This window comes from Palaemon carinicauda, chromosome 25, assembly GCF_036898095.1.
Source record: "Palaemon carinicauda isolate YSFRI2023 chromosome 25, ASM3689809v2, whole genome shotgun sequence".
NCBI lineage: Eukaryota > Metazoa > Arthropoda > Malacostraca > Decapoda > Palaemonidae > Palaemon > Palaemon carinicauda.
In genome coordinates this window covers 92,964,677-92,978,270 of record NC_090749.1, presented here as the reverse complement: position 1 = coordinate 92,978,270, position 13,594 = coordinate 92,964,677, and positions in this window count along the sequence as shown.

Sequence of the window (13,594 nt, the reverse complement as noted above, 5' to 3'; positions counted from 1 at the left end):
GGTGGTTGTACCATTTGACAGCTCCTAGAGATTTTCAGCCCGAGTGGATTACTGGATCTCTTAAGGATAGCGGACGAAATGAGGCAGAGTATCATTGCTGTCAGCTTCCTTATCAGGTGGGAACTGCTTAAGTTTATTGTATGTAACCCTTAAGTGAATTTTCTATATGTAGCTGTCTCTGACCCGCCACCAAGGGGTGTCAATCAGCTCTTTTATATAACCAGCGTGTAAGTTTTATATTTAAAAATGATATTTTCATAATAAAATAAATTTTTGAATATACTTACCCGCTGGTTATATAAATTTAACACCCACCCTCCTCCCCTCTAGAGACTACCTATGGTATGGCTATGAGGCATGGAAGAACTGGAGATGGTGTGTGGTTCCACCTGTTCTACCGCTAGGGTGCGGTTGGTACACCTGGGGTATCTTCGATAGCGCGAGATTTGAATTTTCTGCCCTGGCGTCAGGGGACTTCAGCTCTTTTATATAACCAGCGGGTAAGTATATTCAAAAATTTATTTTATTATGAAAATATCATATTTAAAATGAGGAGACAGAATGAAATTAATGACAGATTCCATTTGCAAATCTTTGACCATAAAAATTCTGTAGCAAAATTATTAATTTAGAAAAGTAGTTGGATATTTGTTGAAGTTAAAATGTCATTTTGATATTGTTATCAAGTTACAGAAGTCAGAATCTGTTAAAATCCTTTGCTAGTGCCAAGTTCCTTTACAAATATTTTAAACATTTTCTATTGAAAACCTGCAGGTTTTAATCTTGGATCATATTCAGCCATTAGGAATGTCTTATCGATGTTAAATACCTGTAGTACGTCATCTCTTGTGAAAGATTGTGGATTCTTAACTGTAACCCTTTTTTCCCAACAGAATTCGGAAAGATTTAAAACTTACTTTGCCTTGTGGCACCTCTTGGGTTGCATGGGGCAGGGAGTGCAGTGTGGCCGCCCACCTGAAAAGGAGGAGAAGGAAAGAAGAGGAAGAAGAGTTGGTGGGGAGGAGGTATGGGATCCAACACACATCTTTTCGTCCCCCCCCCTCTCTCTCTCTCTCTCTCTCATTCTGCCTACCTCCTTTCCTTGGTGACTTTGTGAGTTTCTCAGATTCATTCCCTCAGTGTCTCTCTATCTCTCTCTCTCTCTCTCTCACCCAAGTCTCTGTTTCAACCATTTTCCTCCAGATGTTCAGTTCTGTAACTTTGGTCTGAAATATGACGATTGCCTCATTAGTTAAATTGGTTGGAAGGAATATTTTGTTTAAGAGTAATCCCTTAGATAGTTCTTGCCAGTAAGTTTGTTTATTTGTAAAAAGGCTTTTAATGTTCTTGATAAGAGAGAGTGAATAACTGTAGTATTGCATTTGTCAAAACCATTTCCCTGTTACTTTCATTATTTTGATCCAGTTATTTCAGTACATAACTTTTCTAATGAATATTTTTCAGTTTTTATGTGTGGTATTTTTTCTGTTCTTTAAGCAAATGTAGAAATGATTATGCATATTATTTGATGTATATTGTATGAGAAAATATGACTTGAAATGCAGTGCTTAGCACTTTCAAGGTTTTGTTTGAAATACTTCTGGTTTCTATGAAGGAATATGTGTTCTGTCTCCTATAACTGGGAAGCAAGATTGTAATTACTACTTATAATCTGACAAATGAAATCTGGTTGACAATATTTAAGTCTTAAATGCTTATATTTTTAAAAACTTAATGGTAATATTGTTCTAAATTGTACTGTAAGATTTTTAATTTCTTTGGCTGTTATAGATGTCACTTATTTTCAGTTGAACTGAGATGCAGAATGAAATGTAAAGTATCATTTAAGTAAGAGTCACATGAAATGTAAAAGCCACTTTTGTATAATGGTCTTAAAAGACTGTGTACAGCATTCTTATGCTGCAGTAATTGAATGGAAGTTCTGTTCAATTGTCATTAGGATTACACGTCAACTGTATTCACCATTTGTGCAGACAGACGCATTGATATTGCGGGTGCGTTTAGATCTCTTGGTTCCAAGGGGACCGTACAGGGCGGGCCACAGTAGGTAGGGCCGTTTAGACCTTTGCGACCCTGTAGGAAATTCTGGATAGGGGTGTCATGTTGTCTTCTTGTTCTTGTCTTTGCTATGGCACTGGAAGGTGGGTTTCCAGATGTCTGGAAATCTTGGAAGCATTGTTGGATGAATATTATGGACCTTGGGAGGAATTATAGGGATTACTGTTTCTGTTCTGTGTATCCCTAAAAAGGTTTTTGTTCTTCGTTTCCTGTTTTTGTTCCAGGGACGTTTCCAAGTTCTGGATGTTTGGACTTTTGTCTCATGTAGTTGTTATGTTGACAGCCTTGTTTTACGCATCTGAAGAATGATTGGTATTGTATTGTGTTGCCATTTTTGGGGGAGATAATTGTTGATGTTATTCACAAAGAATTGGACCCAAAGTCCTCTAACTTTCCAGATGGAAATGATGAATAAACAAACTTATATTGGAAACAGAACACACTGTTTGGTTCCGAGACAAATTTGGTGCATTGTGAAAGTTCCTTCAATTTACTCTTCTGTTTTGAATAAGGACTCCCAACAAAAGTGTGGAGTGAGAGAGAGATTGGACAAAATAAGAAGCAGATTTCATTACTGTAAAATCTTAGCTCTTAAAAACTCTGGCTCGCTTTTTTGATAAGGACGGCACTAGTGTTGAGAGAGAGAAAAAGGACGCCTTAGCCACAAATTCAGGTCATCGGGACTTTGTTCAATCCCTCAGAATGATTAATGGTATATGAGATGCCTACTCTCTTCACCTAGGCTAAAGCCAGTAAGAACACCAACTTAAGTGTCCAACACTTGTTCATCCCTACCGAGACTTGTTGAGATATCAGAAAGGTGACTTCCATAAATGCAGAGTTGATTTTAGAGATATGTAACGGGATAATAAGAACTGATTGACATAAAAATCTATCCCAGAAAATAAAAACCAGTTTCTACTATGTTATAGAGAGCTGGCTTTCTGTTTGAGTTCAGCCATAGAAACTGATTTTTATCGCCAGATAAAAGAGATTTCCACAAAAACTGTTCTTTTACTAAATTCGTGATGGCGCTGGATGACTTCAGAAGTTTCAGCGCTCAAGTTGAATCCATTTCTTTATATGGAATAGGGAATGACTTATGTCAAGGTCTTTTTCCTTCTTCCACTGTTGGGATCAAGTTGAGATTCTTATTATAGTATTCTGTCGCAGCTGAACGGACCACTTGAATGGGTTCATAGGAGTCTATAGCCTTTGTCCTTAGAAATAAAAAGTGAGTGCTGGAACAATGCAAAATTGGAGATGTTACACATCTGTGTGGGAGGAGGCCAGATGGAATTAAGAGAGCAGAAGACATTTCAGAATCGAGGGGGATTCAAATTGTTGCTTTAAAGAGCATAATGTACAGAGTTCTGTAAGAAAAGGAAAAGCATTATGTCCTGCTATCCCATTTGAGGGTCATCTCTCACCTTCTAAAAAGAGCACATTATAACCTGCTTCAATGTTCAGTCAGCTGATAATCTTCAAGTAATGCTCTGATGGACAACATAAAATGCATATGCAGTTGCCAACAGTTTCTAAAGACATCCTGTAAATTCTGTTTGACTTTGACCTTTGATATAAGTCTTTATCCAGATAATTTAGTACAAAAGATATTTCCACAAGAACTGTTCTTTTACTAAATGATGTCATTGACTAATCTCATAGTTTTATTGCTTAGCATTTGGCATAGATTTTATCATTCCAATCTAATTGCTTTCATTGGAAGTAATAAATTATGACCTTATGTCAAGGTCCTTCCCTCTTTCTCATAGTTGGTATTGTTTTGACTTTGTCCTTAGAAATGAGAAAGGAACAGAAGCCGAGTGGGAGAGATTAAACAGCCAAAGGCAAACCTCAAGTTCAAATTGAAACTTCAAAGAGCCTAAAGTACAGATGACTGTGGGAGAGAGGAAGTAAGCATCGTGTACCCCCACTTGAGTGTCGTCTCTTGTTGTCTTAAAAGAGAATATTGTGACTTCTCATTTTCAATCGTGAGATCACCTCTTACAAACGGATTCAATGGAATCTACAAAATTAAAAGTTTTTAAACATTATAAAGGGATAAGCAAATACTGGTGAAGATAATAACTGTAATATCTATAATTTTGGAAAGTTAGAAACAATATGGAAAGAAAAAAATTTCCAGGAAACATTTGGGAAAGTGATTCCAAGTTGATGACAAAGAATTTTGATAGATTGGATTTTGAAGATAGAACTGAGCATGAATGAAATATGAGAAAGGGTAGAAGAGTTATCTGTTCATATAAAACAACCAATAGTTTTACATTCCAGATTCAAAAGCTCACTTGTGCTGTTTAGAGTTCAAGAGTTTCAGTCATTCTTTGCAATGCTCACTGGATTGTGGTTTGATGTCCCAAGAATAAACTCTGTAAGTTTATTTTTGGACTCAAGTATACTTATTCTATAATAGGATGGAGTATTCAAAATATGAACACCGTTCCGTTGAATAATCCTAAAGAGCCTTCCTTTTTGGGGGGAACTTTACTCATAATAGAATGTCCTTTTGAATAAAAAAGAGAAACAACTACTGTACATCCCAGTTGATCTATCTCTCTATTTACCAAGGCACTTCCCAAATATGCTGAATCCCCTACTGCTGCTACCTCAGCGGTCACCAAGGCGACCGAAGGAAGCAGCAGGACCTGCCAGAATCACTTCACAATCGCTCGCCAATCATTCCTGTTTCTAGTTTGCTCTCTTCTTTGATGTCTTTTAGGAACAGAATTACAGAATGGGGGTTCCCAGTCCCCTCATCCCATCCCTTTCAGTCGCCTCTCGTGACACGCAGGGATACGTAGTGCCATTCTAATTGTCGTTATGCCTCCGTGGCCACAGGAAAAAATAATGTCAATTGGTACACCACTGAAGCTCTACCATCACTGTTCCTCCAAACCCTGTGAGCTTCAACTTCTGAAATTGTCACAAACTAGGAAATTTGGTGTTTGGGATGTCAATGGAAAGTAGTTTTGTATTATTCAATGAAAGCTTTGAAAATTACCTGAAGAATTTTTAAAACAGATGGAAACGTTCAAATAATCTCGTATCTCTGTATCTTTGATTGAACAAATTTTTCTCTTGTTTCCTGAAACTGGCCGTCTTTGGAGATACAAGTCCACCATGTGGAAATCTGTTCTGCCTTTTCCGACGTATAACCTTCCTTCCTTTAAGAGGCAGAGAGGTCTGTCTCATCCATTGTGGTAGAGTTCTCTTAACCCTTCTTTCTTTCTTTCTCCTTTTCCTCTTTCTTGTTTTCTCTGCTGCTAAGCTAGAGAAGATTAGAACTTGTGTTTGGAGAAGTGAGGTGTTTGTGGTGGAGCCACTGATTATTTTCATTCTATTTTTGTTTCTGATAATTCTGATTAGATGAAGTCTCAAATTTCCTCTTCCGACAATTTGAGGATTTTGATTTGACTCCGTATTTATATATCTTGTTAAAATCTGTTGTTGGAAACAGTTAGTACAAGAATCTCATTTAGATTTTCAAACGATGAAGAAGCTTTATTCTTCTTCAGAGAGAAGGAAACTGTTTGATCTGTTGGGATTCATCTCATGATTGTTTGAGAAATTTGATGGAAAAGTTCTTCCATAGAGATTCTAAAATGATTTTGAAAACAAATGAGAATATATTCTCTCTCTCTCTCTCTCTCTCTCTCTCTCTCTCTCTCTCTCTCTCTCTCTCTCTCTCTCTCTCTCTCTCTCTCTCTCTCTCTCTCTCTGGTCTCATCACCGAAGAAGAAGCTCTAAGACTGTTTATAAATCAAAATGACTTTGGAAATTGCATTTGCAAATGTTCTCTACTCAACTTCATGTACAGTACTTCCCTTTTACCTTTCTTTGGCAGTTGTTTCTTGAGCTGCTTTTTCCAAACCTCCTCAGGTCTCTTGAAAGCTTTTGAACATTGAATTTTGAGAGGAGGTTGCTCCGCCTATGCCTTGTGTGCTCAAAGATATCCTTTCTAGATTTGTCATCTCCTCTTTTTCTCCTCTATAATACAGGTTTTAAATTTAAGAAATCTTTGTCTGGCTTTTGTCTGCCAATCTTACAAGAGCTTTCTTGGTGAAAGTCAAAACTTTCTTTCTTTTGTTTTGGAGAACCTTTCGTGTCCAACCTGGCTAGATGCAAAAGAATGATATTATTTGTATCGACTAAATGGATATAAAAACTACTGAATTTTATTTTGTTGATAACAGGTGATCTTCTGTCTTCCTTGATGCTAATTAGAAATAGAATGAGTCTTCTTTATTGACTATTCCAATCTGAAGATTGGATGGGATCTTCTGCCTTCTGTCAATCAACTGAAGATGATTAGAAAGGTTTCCGACTTGAACATTGTCTTTAATGTTGCCAAGTCTTGTGGAACTTTCGTTCTTTGATGACAGATGGAAAATCTATCAAGAAAAAGTTGGTAATTTAACGTCCAGAAAAATTTGACAATAATTTGAATCGGGACATTATCTATTTTTTCTACTGGAGCTTTTTTCTGTTGAGTTATTGATAAGTTTATTATTATTGTCATTTTTGTCCTTATTTCTTTGGAAATGATTTTCTTTAGTTTGGTGTCCTGCTGTTTTGAAATTGTCCCAAAGTAAGGTCTTTTGAAGCATTGAAGGGGGAAGAAGTGTCTTTGTAGAACGTGTTGATCTTAAAGTCAATTCTGTGAATTGTCTGATACTTCAATTGAAGGTGATGCTTACATACATACAAGATAATGTTGGCTGATGTCTGAATTCAAATCTCAAATATTCATGATGTCGTTCTGTACACATTTTTATGGTCATCTGTTTCTTTGTTTTGCATCTAAAGTTTTTGAAATACCAAATGCAATATTGTTGCAGTTTTGCATAACAGCACCAGGGAAATGGGAGGTGATATACGCCTGATATTTTCAGAGTCTTTATCATTGAACTCCATGTTTGTCAGGTACAGTGTTCAGAATTTTGGAGTCTTAACTGGTTCAGTTCACTGTTGGCATAGTAAAGCTGTTTATGCTTAACAGTGGTGTTTGAGAATGGCGGTTCCTCTTATCTCGCTTGCATAATAGATGTTTAGGAAGTTAACTTTAGTAGTTTATGGCAATGAAAAAGTGTTGTTCTTTGATTTTCTGGTGCGGGTGTTGTTCTCTTGCAGTCTTTGTCTCGTATTCTTGTGGGAATAACCCAGAAAACCTCATTGGTATTATCTCTACACTCTCCTCACTTAAACTTTGATATTCCATTCTCTCTTCTTCATGACCCAACTCTTCCAGCTTCTTCCCAATTTTGAAATCAAAGATTTTCAATGCAGACACTCTTTGTCCCATGTAGGATTTCTTTAAATTTCCTTTCAGTGCAATAATGTGAAGATTGTTTCCAAGTTTGGCATTTAGCCCTTTCGTTGCAGGACAGATACTCATAAGGAAATGCTTGAAGTGATTCTCTATTGCTCCAAGAGACATTCTTTGTATGCCATTCATAAGGGCCTCGTGACTATTCAGTCTCTTCTGCTTTCGTTGCTTTAGGCCTAATTGGATATTGGCAACTCAATGATCATGTTTTGTGGTCATGTCCTTCGTACAGTTCCCTTATGGGTTTTGGACTTATCCATCATGAAGGAATAGATTTTGTTCGGCAAAATTTCAGTAGAGAAGCAACTGAAGGGCATTGACATGTGGTAATAATGTCAAGATCAACTACTTAAAAGGAATTGGTTGGAATCCATCCTTGGTTTTGTGATGAAACATTTGAGATGCTACTTTTGGTGTCTGTACTCAGATGAAATTACTGTACATTCTGGTATCTTGTAGGTGAAGTAAACTGCAGTACTGTACATTTCTTCTTTGAAACATTGACTCGGAAACATGTCATTGTCTGTACAGAGGTGACAAATTCTCTGTACATACAGCATTCCACTGTACAAGACTAAAGGGCATTTAAGATGCTAATTTAACAGTTCCAAGCCTACAGTGCTCCATATTCAGCCAGTAGTGTTTTCCTTGCATAGCTCTGACAAGCGCTTGGGGATACCATGGTTCTTCTATTCAGGATTTGTTACAAGTCTAGTGTAAGAGGTTGGCATAGGATTCGGTCGACTGCAGACTGTGGTTCCCTTTGGAAAGTTGTCTTGGCTCAAGAGATGGAAGCGTGTGACCCATGAAGTCTTGTGTGTCTTTGTCTGCACAATTTGGTGTTTATGGTTTCCGTGCAATTTTTAATGGAAATTAGACAGAAATGTTTTTGCAATTATTGCAAATGCAAGAAATGCCTTAAGGTCTTTTGATGCCATTTTATTGAAGTGACTTTGACTTGCATTTGACTTTGAATGATATTTTAAGAAATAACTTTGTGTATCTTATCTCTTCTGAATATATTGTGGCATTTTGGCAACCAAAGAAATTTGGAGACTAAAAAGTTACTTTGAAAATGTAATTTATTTCATTAAAGAGTTTATTATAAGATTGTTCAACCAGAGAGATTTAAGGTTAGAATGTAAGTAGTAAAATTATCAGTTTAAACTTATTCATTCATGTGAATCTGTTTGAAAATAAATTGATAAAAAAAAAGAAAGATGAAAAGAGAAAATGAAAACATTCAAGGACCTAGTGACACCTTTTGTTCAAGAACAGAAACTGCTTCAATCATTCGTTACTAGGTGGGACTTGGGGAGGGCCTTGGTTGGGTTTTCATTTTCTCTTTTTATCCAAAAGAAAATCTTGCAAAGTTTTGGAGACGATGCTTTTGTGTTCCTTTGGGAAACGAGAAGGATTTCAAACATTTCCTTATCCATTCAAAGTCTGTTTTATTTTCTCATACAAATATACATCAAATCTTGTGCTTGTGTTTCTGTCACCATCATTTCTAGATCTTGGATCAAACTACAGAAAGAAAATCACAGGTTAAAACTGATGAATATTTATTAGGAAACTTCTGTACCAAAATAAGTGGTTCTTAATTATATAAGTAACTGGTTTATGGTTCTTGCAAAAGCAAAACTCATTTCACCCACTTTCACTTAAGAGGAACATGACTAAGCCCTTTTAGATGGACACTTTAAACTTACTGAAAAGAATCCTTCAAGGGTCACTCTCTCAAACACCATGTTCCAACTGGCCAATTCAACCGCCTAACGAGGCAACAATACTAAGGGTCGTTACACTCCAAGACTAAAGTTACAGAACTGAATATCTGGATGAAACTGGTTGGAACAGAAGCTTGGGTGAGAGAGAAAGAGCGGGAGACACTGAGGGAATGAATCTGAGAAACTCACAAAGTCACCAAGGAAAGGAGGTAGGCAGAATGAGGAGAGAGAGAGAGAGAGGGGGGGGGGGATGAAAAAGAAGTGTGTGGGATCCCATACCTCCTCCCCACCAACTCTTCTTCCTCTTCTTCCTTCTCCTCCTTTTCAGGTGGGCGGCCACACTGCACTCCCTGCCCCATGCAACCCAAGAGGTGCTATTTGGCTTTAATTGTAATGTATTTAGGTTTTAAATAAAATTATATGTACTTCATGAATATTTATTGTATCCTCTTCTATTATTATAATGCATTAAATTCATTACATTGAGTTTCCCTTCCAAATACAATGCCTTTCATGTTTAAAAGTAAATGTTCAATTCACTGTAATTCTGTCTACACTATATCAAGAAAATTTATTTATTCACGGCTACCATGATGCTGTTCATCTTCCTTATTTAGTTCACATTGATTTAGCACCACATTAACTTGCACTAAAGGTAGTCCAATATACGACCTGGTATTCCTAACCTTTCTGGAATATTACCTTTACTCTTCTTCATTTATAATACCATTATCAACTGGTATAATGTTTTGAAAGTGGCCAATATTTTGGCTTTCATAATTTCAACTCTATTCTTAAGATATAGAGTGATTAATCAAGTTAGTCTGAGAGGTGTGGAAGACCCATTAGCAATGAAATAACCTTTGAAAATACTGGAATCCATATAATGGGGAACAAAGTAACTGGTGCTACATAAATTGACAGATGTATGACAAGATAGATTACAACAAAGTCTCTCCAGCAATGAATTTAGTTGGTAAGGTAGTGTTAAGGCCTAGAGTACACTTACAGAGTTGCAACCAAGGGAAAACCGTGAGGTTGTACTACAAAGCGGAGATTTGCATTGCCCTGAAAGAAAGATGTAAAACAGGACAATGACTTTTTAGTTTCCTGGGTAATTACAGATCACTTCATTAGGTTGCAGAGAAGGTGAGTCACAACAGATTAATCTGGCCATTATTAGAGCTACTTGGGAAAGCAGATGGCTACAAGCCCAAGAGACCAGACCCAGAACGAAAGCAGCACAACCCACAAAAAGTAAAGAATAAAGAAAGATAAATTTATAGATATTAAAAAATACCTTGAGATTTGTAAGAAACTGACAACTGCTGTTCTATGGCCAATTTGTTCCAAGGAGCAATAATTTGACCAGAGAAAACCAACAAAAGAAATAAAGTTACACAAATCAGATCCCAAAGGACAACAGAAGACCAAAGTGCAACAGGAAATGATGCTAAAAAGGGTCATGTTGTGCAAATCAGGTAAAGAGGTTCATGAGAAGCTTATTTCTTCCTTATTAAAAGTAATGCAGGAAGGAAGGCAATGTCATATCAGATAAAGAATGGATTCTTGGGAGAGTAACTGAATTTATTCCAGCTCAAATAATGAAAATATTCTCACTGTAAGTGATCCCACGTCCATAAAGGGACCTCAAAGGACTCAAACTACCAAGTCATCCCTTTGTGCTAAAAGACAAAGTCATCTCAAGAAGTGACATGTTCATATTGTCAGAAAACGGCAGAGAGAAAAACCATCGTTCAAGGTGTAAAGAGCCAAAGTTTAAGGGATGCAAAAGACAATATGGAAAAAGCATCACTCGCCCATCCTTAGGAATCAAATGAAATATTGAAGAAAAAATACTAACTATAATCGATCCCGACATACTGTACACCACAACTTTGTCCATTTGCATTGGAGACCAATGTAAGGCAAATGCAGGAGACCAATGTAAGGCAAATGCAGTTACACTTCAGTGCAACAAATCCCTCAGTTTTGTCAAAACCAGTTAAGATTGCAATATGCAAACAGAAAACAAGAACCAATTGTGTAGTTTTTTCCTCACCTTGCAAACTCCTAAAGGACAACCAAATAATTAGTTTATATTTTTAAATGCACAGAATACTCTCATGACTAACTTACTCTAGATACAATTATTCATAAATTCTTTACCAAAAATAAGATTAAATGTTAAAACCATGGTTTATCTAGACCTTCATTTTGCCATTTGACAATTTTTCATGAAACTCTTCAATGAAACAATTGAAAAAGACACTTGGACCCAGAGAAAAATTAATTCCCCACAATATTAACAAAAGAACAAAACTACAAATGACCTCAACTTTTCAACAGCCTATAAAAGTGTACGGTAATAAACTGATCTGCCTTGGAACAGTTTTCCAACTAAAACTACAACTAAAAGAAATGCTTACTGCTGACACACTATCAATATTCTACACGTTTTTACATTAAAGAACACATACAGATATGACCCGTCTGATTGAAATGTTCTGTCGAGCTATTTTCAAATTTTACAGCCTCCAGTTTGGTACAAGATGAAATCAAGACTTTATACTCTAGAAATGTCTCAGAGTTTCTAATGAAATCAGTAGAAATGTACAAAGACCCAAGAATTCATGGAAAGTGAGGATTAATATAAATACAGACCTACAAGGAACTTGGATACAAAGTACAGGACAAAAAAAAAAAAAAAAAAGCCATCATTTCAAGTCGAACCACATTAGAAATATAGAAAACAAACTTTTACAACCTTAATGATGGTGAACATTCGTCTAACAGGTTTAAAAGGGGAACTACAGTGATACCTCTGGATACGAGTTTCTGCTTACGAAAAATTCAGGATACGAAAAGCGATACAAAGATTTTTATGCCCCAGTATACGAAAAAATTTTCAGGATACGAAAAGCTTACGAGATCCCAACTCGTCGCCGAGAGTACAGTACCTTTTTTTTTTTTTTTTCAGGGTATCAACCCTTAATTTAGGTGTACAGGTAACAATACACCTTCACTGATCCAAATGCTTTACATACAGTACCATAACTTTTATACAGTAGTAAAGAAAATGGACCGTTTTCTTAGGGCTTGGAGGAGATAACTAGGCTATAACTACATGACTGAATAATCTCATGGTGGTTTCTGGAATGGATTAGGCTGTTTTTAACGGTTGGGTTAATTATTGAATGATAGAAATGGCTACATTGCATGTTTATTACTACAGTTTAGCGTGTTTATGAAAGAAAAGGTGTCTTTTCGTAAGGCTTGGAACGGATTAGGCTATTTACATGTAAAATGCGACTCAGGATACGAAAAAATCAGGATACGAAACCGTATCCTGAACGGATTACTTTCGTATCCTGAGGCATCACTGTATATGAAAGGTTCACGTCTAGAATGCGATTCAAAGACCAGACAACAGAAATTTTCCATAAATGTGTTGACCCAAGACATCATTAATTTCATTAACAAAGTTGATTTAAAAATGTCATAGAACAGAAGAGGCCGATATCAATCAGTGAGAAGGTGGTTCACAGATTTCAGTATATAGTAATGAAGGCCAAAGGTGAACCACAGAGTAGAATATAATAGATGGGAATGATCATCAGGAAATAAAATTGAAGAAAAATTTCGATAATAAAAAAATTGAAGATAAGTGTAAATTTTCTGGCAATCCTCATGAAAAAGATATATAGGAAAAGAGAGAAGAAAGTCATATGGCTCAACAGAGAAGAAAACAGTTAACACAAAATAACGAACAATTTCTTTCCTTCAAAATAACACCAGACAAAATGGTTCCCTCCTAAGTCTACTAAATATCAAGTTATCAAAACAACTCCCAGGAACTTTAAACTGCCTTTTAAATTCTAAGAAACTTCTGCTAACTTAATGAGTTTTAAAACAGTCTCTATTTCACAATATTTGCATACATTGAACTACAAGTCTTAAAATTGAATTGAAACTGGAATATTCAAGAGAAAATCCTTGAAAACTAAATTCACTTCTCCTACAGAGGAAATTCTATTTTACAATTTCTCCTGATATGTTATTCATGAATCTAGTTGGAAGAGTTCTTGCACCAAATCACCAAGACAACAAAGATTCTTCCCAATGACCCAAAAGAGAAGGTTATACAGTCTTTAAACTTACAGTGTCTATATTTCTATCCCTAACCTAACAATCAAAGAAAATATAACATCACAGAACATCTCATTTCACAAGTTAAAACCAAAGATATAAACCCCAAATTCTCTACCTGCAAAGGAAACCAGTTTCATGATATTGTCATGGCACAGTAAAAATAACAATTTTCTTCACTACAAAGGTAAATAAATATAAAAACAATGTTTTATTTATGTCATAACCTTAAAATCAATGCTCTTATTAATGTTAGTTCACTAACACTTTTTGCAAAACAGGATTCAAT